The following is a 16,630-nucleotide window of genomic DNA, read 5'->3' as shown; positions in this document are numbered from 1 at the left end:
ATATGTGGCAATGAAGAGAGATACAAGGGTTCTGGTCAGCCCTCTCCCGATTTACAAGCTGGGTTCTAGGACGTCAAGTGGTCCTGTCCTTTGAGGGGATGATACTGAGTGCTATAATGGCATGGAATAAGGGAACGCTCGAAGAAAAGATATTTCTTAGCAAGCTTTGTATTCTGGGGAAAAAATGCATTCTTAATTGTTGGACTGTAGATAAGGGACCTTCGTTTTGGTATTGGAGAAATAAGTTACACGAGCTCATGTTATGGGAAATGCAAGATCCCTGCAACTCGCCAAAGAGGCGGCTGCGATTTATAAAAATCTGGAAGGCATATATAAACAAAATATCCCCACGAGCACGGAGTCAAGTCCTGAATACTTTAGGTTAGCTGGAGTGCTTGGAACGAGTGTGGAAAGACGCATGAAGTTAAATCGTTAAGTAAGACATCACTGCTCAGTGGTAGAGTGCATGAGGAGGGGGGAGGGGGAAGGACAATAAAATGTTTTGGAGATTTCTACTGCTATGGATACGTTAATGAAGGTCTTAACATTAGACGAAGTGTGATAGGAATGTTATAGATACATAATACCTGGGACCTTCAATAATCGTACTGGGATGGGGAAGAGGGGGGGATTCTAAGGGAGGGGGGTAGAAGGATTGGGAACTGTTATAGTGGGTAAAGAACAGTTATAGCACTTTTATTTTTACTGCCTTGGACAAGGTCTTTTTGCAGCTGCCCGCCACACAAAACAAGCTATCCTTATGGTATAAGCTGGGGAAAGAGTATGGGCCTTCTCCTTTTTTCATAATGCTAGCAGCAGAATGGAGTACACGTTTGGGAACAGAGGTCTCTACATGAGAGCTATCTAGATGCTTTAGTTTAGCTGTGTGGGTGACCCCTAATGTAGGCTTGCAGGAAATCCAGTACATGATCTTACATAATGCATATATCACTAGAAGCAAGGGGAAAGTCATGGGCCTCTGGGAATCTGATGATTGTGTCAAATGTGGACAGAGCAGGGGCTCCCTGGTACACTGTTTCTTGGAGTGCAGGCTACTTCAGACGTTTTGGCCAGGGGTTATTGTGCTGCTGGAGACTGTGTTAGACGATACACTTGAGTGGACATATGGAGTTCTACTTATGGGCTCAGACGCAGATCTCTTGCGACAAGGTCTCACCAACCACCAGTACAGGTTTGTTTTGTTGAGATTAATCTTAGCTAAGAAAGTAATTCTCCTGCACTTGGTCACAACATACCTATACTCACACATAGTGGAGTTTTTTGACCAATATGAAAGTCCAATGATAAGAACGGAGTCACAGAAATGCGGGCATTGAGTGCATTTTTTTGTTCTGCTGCCACGCGGTGACTACTGAGGTCTTTTTCTCCACTTTTAAGGTGATTAATAGCAAGCCTTTGAAGTGTCAAGTTGCGTGTCAAGATGGCCGACGGACAAGAGCCCAAGTGAGGAGCTCCCGAGCTGAAAGGGCTCCAGGACGGGTCTAGCCTCCTGTGCCGTAGCTCGAAGAGAAACATTTGGGTGACAGACGGCAGGGGTGAACAAAGGAGGCCGTGGCCGCATTTGAAGGCTTCGGGCGGCCATCCCAGCGGGCACACAGACATGACCGCGTCGATCGCGCGGCCAACGGTGAGCATAGCCTGCGACTCGCGACCACGAGGCGGGCAGGGCGAGGCCCACTCGCACAGCTGCGGAACCGGCTGAGATTGTCGCGGGCAGATGCCCACGACCGTGGCCAGGTAACCCGACTGCCTAGATACCACTCAGTGCCGGCATCGCTTCCTGCACCAGCAAGCGTTGGTGTGGCCGACTACCACCCATCCACTTGACCCACTGAGGCCTACCTTGTGGTAGGCTTCCGCCGCCAAGCGCTGCTGCTCCAAGCTGCCGCCCTCCCACCGGAGCCCACCTGTGGTCGACAGTTTGCCTGCCCAGACTTCCTCCGACGCCGAGAGCGGCGGGATAGCAGAGGGTGAACGGAGAGGCCGGCTCGTACCACTGGAGGAGCGGAGACGCGTGCCGACTTGAGCGAAGGAAGTAGCGGCGCAGAGATCGGGAGACGCCTCTGCTGGATGCTGACCACCCCGCTGGGGCGACTGTTTCTGCCTCATCGGGAGCTATGACCTGATCCCCCCGGTGCCCCGGATGACACTGGATGAGGGGAGGTGCGGGGCGGCTGTGACGGAGTTGAGCGGATGAGCGAGACAAGCTTTGGAGGTACGGAGGTCGGGAGACACCTTCGCTGAAAGCTGACCATCCGACAGAGGACGCGACTACCGCAGGATTGGCGGCTACAGGCCTAGCTTCCAACACATACTGAAGAGAAGACCGACCAATTGAGCAACGGAGAGCTGCAGAGCGGAGACAGTCTTTGAGTTACTTCCTTTAAATGCTCCCTTTAAATGTTGTAAATGCTTTAGTTGTTCAGCAACGCTGTAGCATGCTGAAAATCTTCCTTTAAGTGCTTCCTTAAATGATTTCAATGTTTCACTTGTCTAGTAACGCTGTAAATGCTTTACTTGTTCAGCAACGCTGTAGCATGCTGAAAATCTTCCTTTAAATGCTTCCTTAAATTATTTAAATGCTTCACTTGTCTAGTAACGCTGTAGTATGCCGAAAGTCTTCCTATAAATGCTTTAAATGCTCCCTTCATATGCTGTAAATGCTCCCTTTAAATGCTTTACTCGCTTAGCAACATTGTAATATGATGAAAGACTTCCTTTAAAAGCGATAAATGATCTACCTGCTCAGAAACATTGTAGCATGCTGAAAGACTTCCTTAAATGCTTTAACTGCTTTATTCGGTTAGCAACGTTGTAACAAAATGAAAGACTTCCTTTAAGAGCGATAAATGATCTAACTACTCAGCAACGTTGTAGCATGCTGAAAGACTTCCTTAAATGCTTCCTTTAAATTCTCTAAAATAATGCATTAAACACTATCTACATAATTAACAAATATACTACTTTAGAGCAATAGCACTACTGACTGCTAACCGAATCCTCTAACGCTTTAAACACACATATTAACACGCAAACTAACACTGACATGAGCTCCAGCAAATTATTCTTAATTACCTACTGTCTCTCCCTAACCTATCACGCACTCACAACCCCTAACATAGACAACACTACTACCACAATTCACAAACCACCCACACAACCTATACACAACATGCCTATCCAAAAAATTAAACAATGGCACGAAAAACCTACTAGCCACGGTCACCATCAACAGAAAGGAAAGAAGTACACAACAAACTTACATACCAAGAAGACAGACAGCTGATAAAAATGATCACTAACTCAAACTCAACTGATCACCACAAACAAATACAAATAGGATACATCAATGCCAGATTGGCAGTTAATAAAACCATGATACTAACTGACTGGATTACAGCTGACCATCTCGACTTCCTACTTATTAGCGAAACTTGGATCCATGACTCCAAATATCCAATAATTTTAGAGCTCTGTCCTCCAGGATACAAAATTACCCACTGGACAAGAGAAGGAAAAAGAGGAGGAGGCATAGCGATCATTTATAAATCTCAATTCACAGTCACAACAACAGCAGAATCTATTCTTCCCCAACTCGAAATAGCCTCAGTCAGAATCAACCACTCCAATCTACATGATCACCTAAACCTAATCTTATTCTATAGACCCCTGGGCAACTGGCAAGATTCACAAGCACACTTTCTGGACTTTATATCGAATACTTGTGTCTCCACCCAGAACCTTCTCATAGCAGGAGACATCAATCTTCACCTTGAAGATACTAACTCAAGCAATGTACGCGAATGCAAGGACTTCCTCCAATTATGGGAACTCCACTGGCCGAACATACAACCCACCCATAACAAAAGACATACACTAGACATCATTAATCACAAATTCTCATCAGAACCATATCTCACACTAATAGACATAAAATGGACAACCACGCCATGGTCCGATCACTACAGTGCAAACCTTTCCCTCCAATGGAGAACAAAAAAGACACAACAAAAACAAGAACAACAAACCTACACTACGAGAGGCAAAATAGACCCACTAATATTCTGGCAACAATTCTGCACTGACGAATGGACAACACCTACAGACTCATCCCAATTTCTCCAAGGATGGGACAACAGATGCAGAACAATACTAGACAACAAAGCACCACTTCAAACCAGAACCTCACACAGAAAAAACTCAATACCATGATTTAACAAAGAACTGAAAGAACTAAAAACACAGGTCAGAAGATTAGAAAGAGCATGGAGCAAGAAAAAAGACAAACACACACTCAAAGACTGGAAACAATTACAAAGAAAATACAAATACACTATCAGACAAACTAAAAGGACGTATTATAAAACCAAAATAGGACCAAACTACAAGGATACACACAAACTCTTCTCACTCGTAAACAATGTCCTAAATACTACAACGGTTAATTCCAACAACACGGACAACCCATCAGCAACCAATCTTGCGAACTACTTCAAGGAAAAAATAATAAAGCTCCAACTCATGATACCCACCAATATAATGGACTACACAAACATCCTTGAATATCTAGACCCAAAACCCGGGGAATGCCCAGCAAATTGTACAGTTGAAGTCTGGCAATCTATCTCTCAGGAAGGTGAGCTTAAATGGCATTGCTGTACTCTAATTGTGGTAAAACAACAACTTACATTAAAAATCATAGGTCAAATACTGGAAAATATAATTGTATCTGTCTTTCTATCCAAATAACTGTCGGCGTCAATTCCGTATGGAATTCTCTTCCTTCTTCTGTCTACTCTCTGTTTCATTTGTGGTCCTTCCGTAAACAGCTGAAGATGGTTTTATTTTTAAAATACTTTAAATGATTATATTTGAGTTATTGATTCTAGGTTTTGTAAATTCACAGAGCTTGTTCTGGTTTTCTTTTTGTTATCCGCATGGAACTGATCAGGTTATTGTGGAATAGAGTTCTTGATGTAATGTATATAAAAATAGTTCTTGGCTATTAAAACCAGTTTGTCATTCAATGTAAGAGTCAATAAAGAGTATAAGGCTAAGAGTTTTTATTAAGTTTGGTAAGCCATGTGTAGGAATCGCAGTAATCTATCCATAATAATTCATTTTTTTCAGGGTTATCTAATGAACAATCTACTGATGCCCAAATATGGACAGACACCTGGATATTACTAGCATTTCTCTCAATAGTTGAAGAAAGGCATTAAAAATGATCAGAAATAAAGGAGATCCTTTGGGACACCACAAACTAATTGTTGGGATTAAAATGTCTGGATATCCTGTCTCACCCTTTGATGGTTCCTAAGAAAAGAAACAAACCCTTGCAATATCACTTTTATAATCCTAAAAGACTGTAGTCTATTCAAAATAATATGTGGATTATTTTGAATAGACCAGGGGCAAGAAGTATGGTATTGGTACTAAAACCATCTCTGAAACCAAACTGCCAAGCATCCAGCAATTTATAGGGGGTCTTTTACTAAAGATTGGCTTGAGTTATCCGGAACATCCGCTCTCAAGACAAATCCCTCCTTTCAGTACCCTTCTCCACCACCGCCAACTCCAGGCTCTGCCCTTTCTGTATCGCCTCACCCCATGCTTGTAATAAACTCCCGGAACCAATTCGCCAGGCCCCCTCCCTGCCCATTTTCAAATCCTTGCTCAAAGCCCACCTCTTCAATGTTGCCTTCGGCACCTAACCACTTTACCTCTATTCACGAAATCTAGACTGCCCCAACTTGACATTTCGTCCTTTAGATTGTAAGCTCCTTTGAGCAGGGACTGACCTTCTTTGTTAAACTGTACAGCGCTGCGTAACCCTAGTAGCGCTCTAGAAATGTTAAGTAGTAGTAGTAGTAGTAAATCGATCATGGATCAACTTTGACACGCTCTCATCAGATGAAATCTTACATTGGCTCGGAAAATACGCCAAATCACAATGCAAATTAGACATTTGCCCTACTAGTCTAATAAGATCTGCATCCAAACAATTCAAAACAGACCTCACGAACCACATAAACCACAGGCTTCAAAACGGGCTCTTTCCCACGGATAGAGGAAACATCCTACTTACACCGCTGCCAAAAGATGCCAAGAAAAGCACAATGGACCTAACCAATTATCGCCCAGTAGCATCCATTCCGCTCATAACCAAACTCATGGAGGGCGTAGTGACGAAACAACTCACTGAATATCTAAATAAACACTCAATTCTGCATGAGTCTCAATCAGGGTTCTGGTCAAATCACTGTATTGAAACTGTTCTAGTGTCCGCAATGAACTCATTCAAACAAGCAATTGCAACAGGTAACAACATACTACAATTCGACATGTCCAGTGCCTTTGACATGGTTAATCATGGAATACTATTACATATACTAGAATACTTCGGAGTAGGAGGCACAGTTCTGAAATTGCTCAAAGGATTCCTGACCACAAGATCATACCAAGTAACAACATACGCAGACAGATCAACGTACGCAGGAGTCCCCCAAGGATCCCCCCTCTCACCAACCTTATTTAACCTAATGATGATACCTTTAGCCAAACTTCTAGCCAGTCAAAACCTCAACCCCTTCATATACGCAGACGATGTCACAATTTACATCCCGTTCAAACATGATCTAAATGAAATCACCAGTGAGATCAACCAAAGCCTCCAAATCATGCACACCTGGGCGGATGCATTCCAACTAAAACTTAACACAGAAAAAAACACAATGTCTTGTACTCACCTCTCAACACAACACAAAAAACTTCTCCACCATAATCACACCATACTGTTCTCTTCCTGTCTCACAAAACTTGAAAATTCTTGGAGTTACTATTGATCGAAACCTCACTCTCAATACCCACGTGAAGAACACAACGAAAAAGATGTTCTGCTCCATGTGGAAACTCAAAAGAGTAAAACCTTTCTTCCCGAGATACATCTTCCGTACCCTGGTACAATCAATGGTAATAAGCCATCTGGACTACTGCAACGCACTGTATGCTGGCTGCAAAGAACAGACTATCAAAAAACTCCAAACAGCCCAGAATACAGCTGCCAGACTCATATTTGGAAAGACTAAATATGAAAGTGCAAAACCCCTAAGAGAGAAACTTCTCTGGCTGCCACTTAAGGAACGCACTGCGTTCAAGATCTGCACAATTGTACACAAAGTCATTCACGCAGACGCCCCAATCTACATGCTAAACCTCGTGGACCTACCTCTCAGAAACGCCACAAGAACATCCTGCAAATTTCTCAATCTGCACTTCCCCAGCTGTAAAGAACTAAAATACAAGCTGATGCATGCCACCACCTTCTTTTACATGAGCACGCAGACCTACAGACCTGAAATCAATCGACGAAATAACTAACTTTCGCAAATCTCTGAAGACATATTTCTTCAACAAGGCCTACAAAGAGAACCCATAGCTTCACTAATCCACTTCACCAACCCACCCAGCTATGAACCTTCTATACTTACCCGCCTAATCACGTCCTTCTTTCTTCCTTTACGCAATCTCTGCACACTACTAATTGTATCTGATGTCCTGTAATGATAATGTCATAACAAAACTATATAAGCCACATTGAGCCTGCAAATAGGTGGGAAAATGTGGGATACAAATGCAATAAATAAAATTAAGTTAGTTGAGTTTATTTCAGCTTATCAGTAGTATTCTTGAAAAGAAAACATTTTTTTGTTAAAGCCAGTTCTGCCAAATATATCCAAAATTGTGTGGGTACCTAGTATGGTCTTAGTCTATCATTTGAGACAGTGACCAAATGAATATGGATTTAACATGCATCAAAAATATGAAGCACCGGTAGTTGCTCATTGTATGAAGAAAACTCATATATTTGAAGATCTTAAATGTTGCATAATAGATCAGGTCAAGGATTCTATAAGAGGTGGGGATAGGGGTCAAAAGCTTTAAGTCCAAAACATTTAAACACACAAATTGGTCAACACAGACAGAATACTTTTAGAACAACACTTTCCAGTCAAATCTATCCTACATTTTTATTGGTCATTAAGGTTGGAATTTGTTTTAAAAGTCAGGCACCATCTTGAATTGATAGTGACTAAGGGAAAAAGATAAGTGGCAAAAAGAAGGGTGTTCCCTGTGCAGCAATTTTAACTTGTGGGACTGTGTTGAACCACTGTAGCGTAATAGATCAGATCAAGGATTCTATAAGAGGTGGGGATAGGGGTCGAAAACTTTTACAACTAGGACAAAAATGGATAAACACACATATTGTATTTTAGAACAACATTTTCCAATCAAATCTATCCTACATTTTTATTTGTCATTAAAGTTGGAGTTTATTTTAAAAGTCAGGTGCCATCTTGAATTGATACTAAGAGAAAAAGATAAGCTGCAAAAAGAAGGTATGCCCTATGCAGCAATTTTAACTTGTGGAACCGTGTAATAAAATGCTGTGTTGAACCAACAGTAGAATTGATACTATGTCTTACTTTTTATAGGACACGCTTTTGATACCAGCTAAGGTTACACTCCGGAGGAAGCTTTAGGTGAAACAGTGGTGCTCTGTTGAGCAAACCAGCAAGAGTTTTCAGGAAAGTGTTCTTGCAGGTTGTTTTAATGGGCGTGAAACAGTAATTTGGAATAAATATATATAAAATTGTTTCTCCGAGGACAAGCAGGCTGCTTGTTCTCACTGATGGGTGACGTCCATCGGCAGCCCAGGACCGGAAAATCTTCCCTAGCAACAAAAGTTTGCTAGCCTCGCGCTCCAGTGCGCACCGCGCATGCACGGCTGTCTTCCCGCCTGAACGCGAGCGTGTTAGTCAGTCTTCTTTTTTCCGAGGTTCAGGAACGCTGCTTTTCTCTGCCCAGGATTCCTCTTGCGCTAATTTGTTTGTTTCTTTGCCCGTTTTCGTTGATTTTCTTTTTTGAGTCTCTGACTCTTCTTTCTTTTGTTTAATAAAAAACAAAAACAAGAAAAACCTTTAGTTTTCTTAGTTTTTCCCCTTAAGTTTACTTTCTTTTTTGTTTCGCAGCCATTTTGGGCCGCCCGTGCGGGTCTTTCTCTTTTTTTGTGTCTTTTTGTCAGGCACCATCGCGTTTGACCTCGCCGGCGCGATTTTTCCGCCCATGTCATCGAAGCCTACCAGCGGCTTCAAAAGGTGCATGCGGTGCAGCCGGACCATCTCCCTTACTGACAGGCACGCTTCGTGTCTTCGGTGCCTAGGTGAGAGTCATCGACCTGACGCCTGTCTTCAGTTGAAGAAGCGGACTCAGGTGGTGCATTTGGCTCAGTGGAACGTCTTGTTTGGAGCCCGGTCCGGTCCTTCGGCGTCGACGGAGCCAGCAGTACCGAGGTCATCGCAGGTATCGATGTCGACATCGGAGAGTGCATCGTTCTCCGGAGCACAGGTAATGGCTGTCCAGAGAGCCATCAAGTGGGTCTCCACCTGCCTCGAGGACTCCTGCTGCACTGGCCCACCGGGACCGACCTTCTTCGGACCCAGCCCCGAGGAGCCGTTTGGATTCAACGTCCTCTTCGGCACCGGGAGGTACCGAGCAAGCTAAGGCCAAGAAACATCAGCTTCGGTCACCGTCCCAACACGGTACCGAGAGCTCCGGGGCGCCGAAAGAGTCAGCACCCGAAGCGCCGATGCTGGAGGGACCGCTCGCCCTCTATTCAGGAGGTGTCGGTGCGCTCATCTCCGGACAGCCCGGTACCGCCTCCGCGCTCCAGACAGGTTCTTACATCTTCACCTGTACCGGCGCCTTTGCCTTTTTCAACAGCCACTCTCAACGAGAGCCTCCGAGCCATTCTCCCAGAGATTCTGGGGGAGCTGTTGCGCCCATCTTCGGTACCTTCGGTGCTTGTGCCACCGGTACCGTCTTTTTCGATGCCGTCTGTGCATGCGGTGCCGGTGCCATCGAGGGAGGCGGCAGCTGGCTCATCGCCCGTGGTGCGGTCTCCGACTTCAGTACCGCTTGCGGTGCCATGGACGAGTGCCACCCAGGCTGATTCCCCGCTGTCGTCGATGGAGCTTCATAGCCTCCGGCGCGGGAGTCTTCCTCTCGACGACACCACAATGGGCATCGGTCCTCGGAGTCGAGACGGGCTCAGCTTCGGACTGAAGTTCATGAACTCATGTCCAACTCCGCAGAGGAGGGCTTGTGGGAAGCAGAGGCGGATACCAGGTACTTCTCGGACAGGGAGTCCTGTGGTCTGCCCTCTGACCCTACTCCCTCGCCCCAGAGGAAGCTTTCTCCCCCGGAGAGCCTTTCCTTTTCATCTTTTGTCCGGGAAATGTCTACAGCCATTCCCTTCCCGGTGGAGACTGTGGATGAGCCCAGGGCTGAGATGTTCAAGGTCCAGGACTATCCATCCCCTCCTAAGGAGTCGTCCACTGTTCCTCTGCATAATGTCCTGAAGCAGACATTGTTGACGAACTGGACGCATCCATTAACTAATCCCCACATTCCCAAGAAGATTGAGTCCCAGTACCGAATCCACGGGGATCCGGAGTTGATGAAGACTCAGTTGCCTCATGACTCTGGAGTTGTGGATTTGGCCCTTAAGGCCAAGAGTTCTAGGGATTACGCCTCGGCGCCTCCTGGGCGTGAATCTAGAACTATGGATTCTTTTGGGATTCATTCTGCAATGCTCGTGTCCAAGATTCAGTCTTACCAGCTCTACACGAGCATTCACTTGCGGAATAATGTGAGGCAGTTGGCGGGTTTGGTTGATCAGCTCCCGCAGGAGCAGGCCAAGCCATTTCAGGAGGTGGTCAGGCAGCTGAAGGCGTGTCGTAAATTCCTGTCCAGGGGTGCTTACGATACTTTTGATGTTGCATCCAGGGTATAGTAATGCGCAGACTCTCGTGGCTGCGTGCCACTGACCTAGACGGTAGAGTCCAAAAGCGTGTTACGGATGCTCCTTGCCGGGGGGATAATATTTTTGGTGAGAAAGTCGAACGGGTGGTAGATCAGCTCCACCAGCGGGATACTGCATACGACAAGCTCTCCCACCGGGCGCCTTCAGCATCTACCTCTACAGGTAGAGGTTTTTTCGGGGGTAGGAGGACTGCTTCCTATGCTTATAAGGGGCGCAGGTACAATCCACCTTTGTGGCAGCCTGCTCAGGCTAAGCCGCAGCGCACTCATTCACGTCAACAGCGTGCGCTTCAGGCCCCTGCGGTCCCCAGCAAAAGCACGGGACGGACTTTTGACTGGCTCCAGCAGAGCATAGCCGAGATAAAGTGTCTGTGCCGGACGATCTGCCGGTCGGAGGGAGGTTAAAGTTTTTTCACCAAAGGTGGCCTCTTGTAACCTCTGATCGGTGGGTTCTTCAAATAGTCCGGCTGGGATACTCCCTCAATTTGATATCAAAAACTCCAAATTGTCCACCAGGAGCTCAATCTTTCAGCTTCCAGCACAAGCAGGTACTTGCAGAGGAACTCTCCGCCCTTCTCAGTGCCAATGCGGTCGAGCCCGTGCCACCGGGTCAAGAAGGGCTGGGATTCTAGTCCAGGTACTTCCTTGTGGAAAAGAAAACAGGGGGGATGCGTCCCATCCTGGACCTAAGGGCCCTGAACAAATATCTGGTCCGAGAAAAGTTCAGGATGCTTTCCATGGGCACCCTACTCCCCATGATTCAGGAAAACGATTGGCTATGCTCTCTGGACTTAAAGGACGCCTACACTCACATACCGATATTGCCAGCTCACAGGCAGTATCTGCGATTCCGTCTGGGAACACGGCATTTTCAGTATTGTGTGCTACCCTTTGGTCTCGCCTTTGCGCCCAGAGTGTTCACGAAATGCCTGGCTGTAGTAGCGGCGTCTCTTCACAGACTGGAAGTGCATGTGTTCCCTTATCTCGACAATTGGCTGGTGAAGAACACCTCAGAGGCAGGAGCTCTACAGTCAATGCAGATGACTATTCAACTCCTGGAACTGCTTGGGTTTGTGATAAATTATCCAAAGTCCCACCATCTTCCAGTTCAACGACTAGAATTCATAGGAGCTCTGCTAGAATCCCAGATGGCTCGTGCCTACCTTCCCGAGCCGAGGGCCAACAATCTTCTGGCTCTTGTCTCTTGGGTACGGGCATCTCAGCAGATCACAGCTCGGCAGATGTTGCGATTGCTCGGCCACATGACCTCCACAGTTCATGTGACTCCCATGGCCCGTCTTCACATGAGATCAGCTCAATGGACCCTAGCTTCCCAGTGGTTTCAGGCCATGGGGGATCTAGAGGATGTCATCCTACTGTCCACAAAATTTCTGAAATCCCTGCATTGGTGGACAATTTGATCCAATTTGACCCTGGGACGTCCCTTCCAAATTCCTCAGCCACAAAAAGTGCTGACAACGGATGCGTCTCTCCTGCGTTGGGGAGCTCATGTCAATGGGCTTCACACCCAAGGGAGTTGGTCCCTCCAGGAAACCTGTTTTCAGATCAATCTCCTGGAGTTACGAGCGGTCTGGAATGCTCTAAAGGCTTTCAAGAATCGGTTGTGCAATCAAATTATTCAAATTCAGACAGACAATCAGGTTGCCATGTATTATATCAACAAGCAGGGGGGCACCGGTTCTCGCCCCCTGGGCTCGCCGGAACGGCATGTTTCTTCAAGCCATGGCAGGCATAAACAACAGTCTGGTCGACAGGTTGAGCAGGATCATGCAACCTCACGAGTGGTCTCTCAACTCAAGAGTAGTATGCAAGATCTTTCAAGCGTGGGGCACCCCCTTGATAGATCTTTTCGCCACTTTTCGCCTTTGGTGGGGAAGACTTTGCTGAAACTCAAGCAAGACCACGGAACCATGATTCTGATTGCTGCTTTCAGGCCCCGTCAGATCTGGTTCCCTCTTCTCGAGTTGTCCTCTGTGGCTTTGGGCTCGCCGTCACAGCATGCTTCTCCAAGCCACGTATCTGGCAGGCGTAAACAACAGTCTGGCCGACAGGTTGAGCAGGATAATGCAACCTCACGAATGGTCCCTCAACATGGGTGTTCTACGCAAGATCTTCCGAGAGTGGGGCACCCCCTTGGTGGATCTTTTTGCCACTCAGATTAATCACAAGGTCCCTCAATTCTGTTCCAGACTTCAGGCCAACAACAGACTAGCGTCGGATGCCTTTCTCCTTCATTGGGGGACGGGCCTTCTGTATGCGTATCCTCCCATACCTCTGGTGGGGAAGACTTTGTTGAAACTCAACAAAGACCGCGGAGCCATGATTCTGAATGCTCCCTTCTGGCCGCGTCAGATTTGGTTCCCTCTTCTTCTGGAGTTGTCCTCCAAAGAACTGTGGAGATTGGAGTATTTTCCAACCCTCATCACTCAGAGCGAGGGGGCGCTTCTGCATCCCAACCTCCAGTCCCTGGCCCTCACGGCTTGGATGTTGAGAGCGTAGACTTTGCCTCCTTGGGTCTCTCGGAGGGTATCTCCCGAGTCTTTCTTGCTTCCAGGAAAGATTCCACTAAAAAGAGTTACTTCTTTCTATGGAGGAGGTTTACCGTCTGGTGTGACAGCAAGGCCCTAGATCCTCGCTCTTGTCCTACACAGACCCTGCTCGAATACCTTCTACACTTATCCGAGTCTGGTCTTAAGACCAACTCCGTAAGGGTTCATCTTAGTGCTTTCAGTGCTTATCATTACCGTGTAGAGGGTAAGCCGATTTCGGTACAGCCTTTAGTTGTTCGCTTTATGAGAGGTTTGCTTTTGTCAAAGCCCCATATCAAACCTCCTACTGTGTCATGGGATCTCAACGTCATTCTCACCCAGCTGATGAAACCTCCTTTCGAGCCTCTGCATTCCTGCCATCTGAAGTACTTGACCTGGAAGGTCCTTTTCTTGGTGGCAGTTACTTCAGCTCGCAGAGTCAGTGAGCTTCAAGCCTTAGTGGCTCATGCTCCTTATACCAAATTTCATCATAACAGAGTAGTCCTTCGCACTCACCCAAAGTTCTTGCCAAAGGTGGTGTCGGAGTTCCATCTGAACCAGTTAATTGTCTTGCCAACATTCTTTCCCCGTCCTCATACCCGCCCTGCTGAGCGTCAACTGCACACATGGGACTGCAAAAGAGCTTTGGCCTTCTATCTGGAGCGGATGAACCCCCACAGACAGTCCACCCAATTATTTGTTTCTTTTGATCCCAACAAGAGGGGTGTGGCTGTAGGGAAACGCACCATATCTAATTGGCTAGCAGATTGCATTTCCTTCACTTACGCCCAGGCTGGGCTGACTCTTGAGGGTCATGGCTCAGCTCATAATGTTAGAGCCATGGCTGCGTCAGTGGCCCACTTGAAGTCAGCCACAATTGAAGAGATTTGCAAGGCTGCGACGTGGTCATCATTCCACACATTCACATCTCATTACTGCCTTCAGCAGGATACCCGACGCGACAATCGGTTTGGGCAGTCGGTGTTACAGAACCTGTTTGGAGTTTAGAATCCAACTCCTCCCCCCTAGGCCCATTTTTATTCTGTTCCAGGCTGCACTCTCTGTTAGTTGTTAACATGTTAGGTCAATCTCAGTTATGTCCTCGCCGTTGCGAGGCCCAATTGACCATGTTTATTGTTTTGAGTGAGCCTGGGGGCTAGGGATACCCCATCAGTGAGAACAAGCAGCCTGCTTGTCCTCGGAGAAAGCAAAAGCTACATACCTGTGAGGGTATTCTCCGAGGACAGCAGGCTGATTGTTCTCACAATCCCGCCCACCTCCCCTTCGGAGTTGTGTCTTCCCTTGTCTTAGCTATGTACTGGACTGACGAACACGCTCGTGTTCGGGCAGGAAGACGGCCGCACATGCGCGGTGCGCACGGGAGCGCGAGGCTAGCAAACTTTTGTTGCTAGGGAAGATTTTCCGGTCCTGGGCTGCCATTGGACGTCACCCATCAGTGAGAACAATCAGCCTGCTGTCCTCGGAGAATACCCTCTACAGGTATGTAGCTTTCGCTTTAAGAAAATTAAAAATTCAATAATATGTTCTGAAAATAAAGTGTTTTTTAAAGACTTATGAGGAAACTTGTTGAGATCTGGGAATTTGCTTTTAGTTTAAGACAGCCTTTAATATAAGGTTGTTGGCTGAGCTTCTGAAGTCTTTTTTTTTCCCTGCAATTTTGAAGTTGCATAAGACATAAGTGAAATGTAAAAAGGCTTGCACAGGGAGATCATGTGATATGCTGAGAGAAGCAGGCGCACACTGCTGCCTCTCTGGGGTTCCCGCATCATTGACGCAATAACAAGTCAGCAAACTAAGCACTTTTGGTGAGAAAGTCAATACAGAGTAGGTGAACCCTTGGGCAAATTTCTCACTTCAACATCAGGAGCGATGCCTACTAAGATAAGCTGCATGCAGGAGATGACACGGTGGCACCCATGGAGTCTGCCGACAGTAATAGTACCCAATATTTTCCAATGTATATCTGCATTACCATGTCTATAATCAACCCAATGATGCACCAAAGGTGCCTGAAGATGTTATTTCACAATACAAGAATTTATTCCTATTCTTACTGGATGTCCTGTACGTCCCACATACACTAGGTTGCATTGGCCTTGTATAATATATATCACATTACAATTATTACAGTTTGTTTTGCTATTACCACTCTCTTGGTTTGAGGATCTATCCATTCTTTACCCCTAAGGGTCAAACTACACCATTGGCAGGTGCCACAGCCCTCATGCCCACCCTCAATCATATCTACTGAATTTCCAAATGTTTTACAATTAAACTTCTGTCCCAAAGATCTTCCCCGAGTGAAAGCCATAACCAGGATCTCTTCAAAATATGAAAATAACTGGAGCACATGCCAATATTTCCTCAAAATATCCACAAACACTTTTATCATATCAGAAAAAGGTAACACACAAATTAACAATTCTTCCTTAACTTGCTCCCTATCTTATATTTTTGTACTAGGCTACGCATTTGTTTGCTATTCTCTAAACATGTTACAAAATATTATAGAAAAATTGGACAGGAATCAGAGAAAAGAAAGTTTTATTACTCACCCACAAGCACAGCATCAGATATCAGTGGCAAGTTATAACAAACTTACAAAATCTAACATCAGTACCTTCGGTAATTATAAGTAATCAGACTAATTTTATAAAGAAGAGAAAAAGGAGGAAGGAAAGTTTTATTCCTCATACAAAGGTCACAGAACAAAGAAAGAATGAAAGAAAGATTCGAGAATTCGTTTTTATGAAGGTGAGAGAGCACCCCCTTCGGGAAAAAAAATTGGCCATTGGATGGATCTGAAACTCTCTTTCCAAGCATGCCTACTTTTTCAGAGTTTCTTTGTCTGCAGTGTGGTTTTATAGGCTGTGGTGAGCATCCACCTCTCCTCTCCCCTGGACCAATCATAGATGCTGCATATATGCTGGAGACTTGTAATTGGGTCTTTCATATGTGCTGGAGGCTTGCAATTGGTGTCCTTGTCATACCTCTTCTCAGTAAATTACATTTGTAGCAAGTTATACCAGGTAGCTGAGTTGCCCTAGCAACGGGAGGCACCATCAGAGTTTGTGACCAGCCAGAAGTTCCTTCATGTGGCTGACAGTAAAAAAAGATGGGGGATGGGAAATAGTGCAGCATACCTAAAGTAGAAC

This window comes from Microcaecilia unicolor, chromosome 11, assembly GCF_901765095.1.
Source record: "Microcaecilia unicolor chromosome 11, aMicUni1.1, whole genome shotgun sequence".
NCBI lineage: Eukaryota > Metazoa > Chordata > Amphibia > Gymnophiona > Siphonopidae > Microcaecilia > Microcaecilia unicolor.
This window is presented reverse-complemented; position numbering follows the sequence as displayed.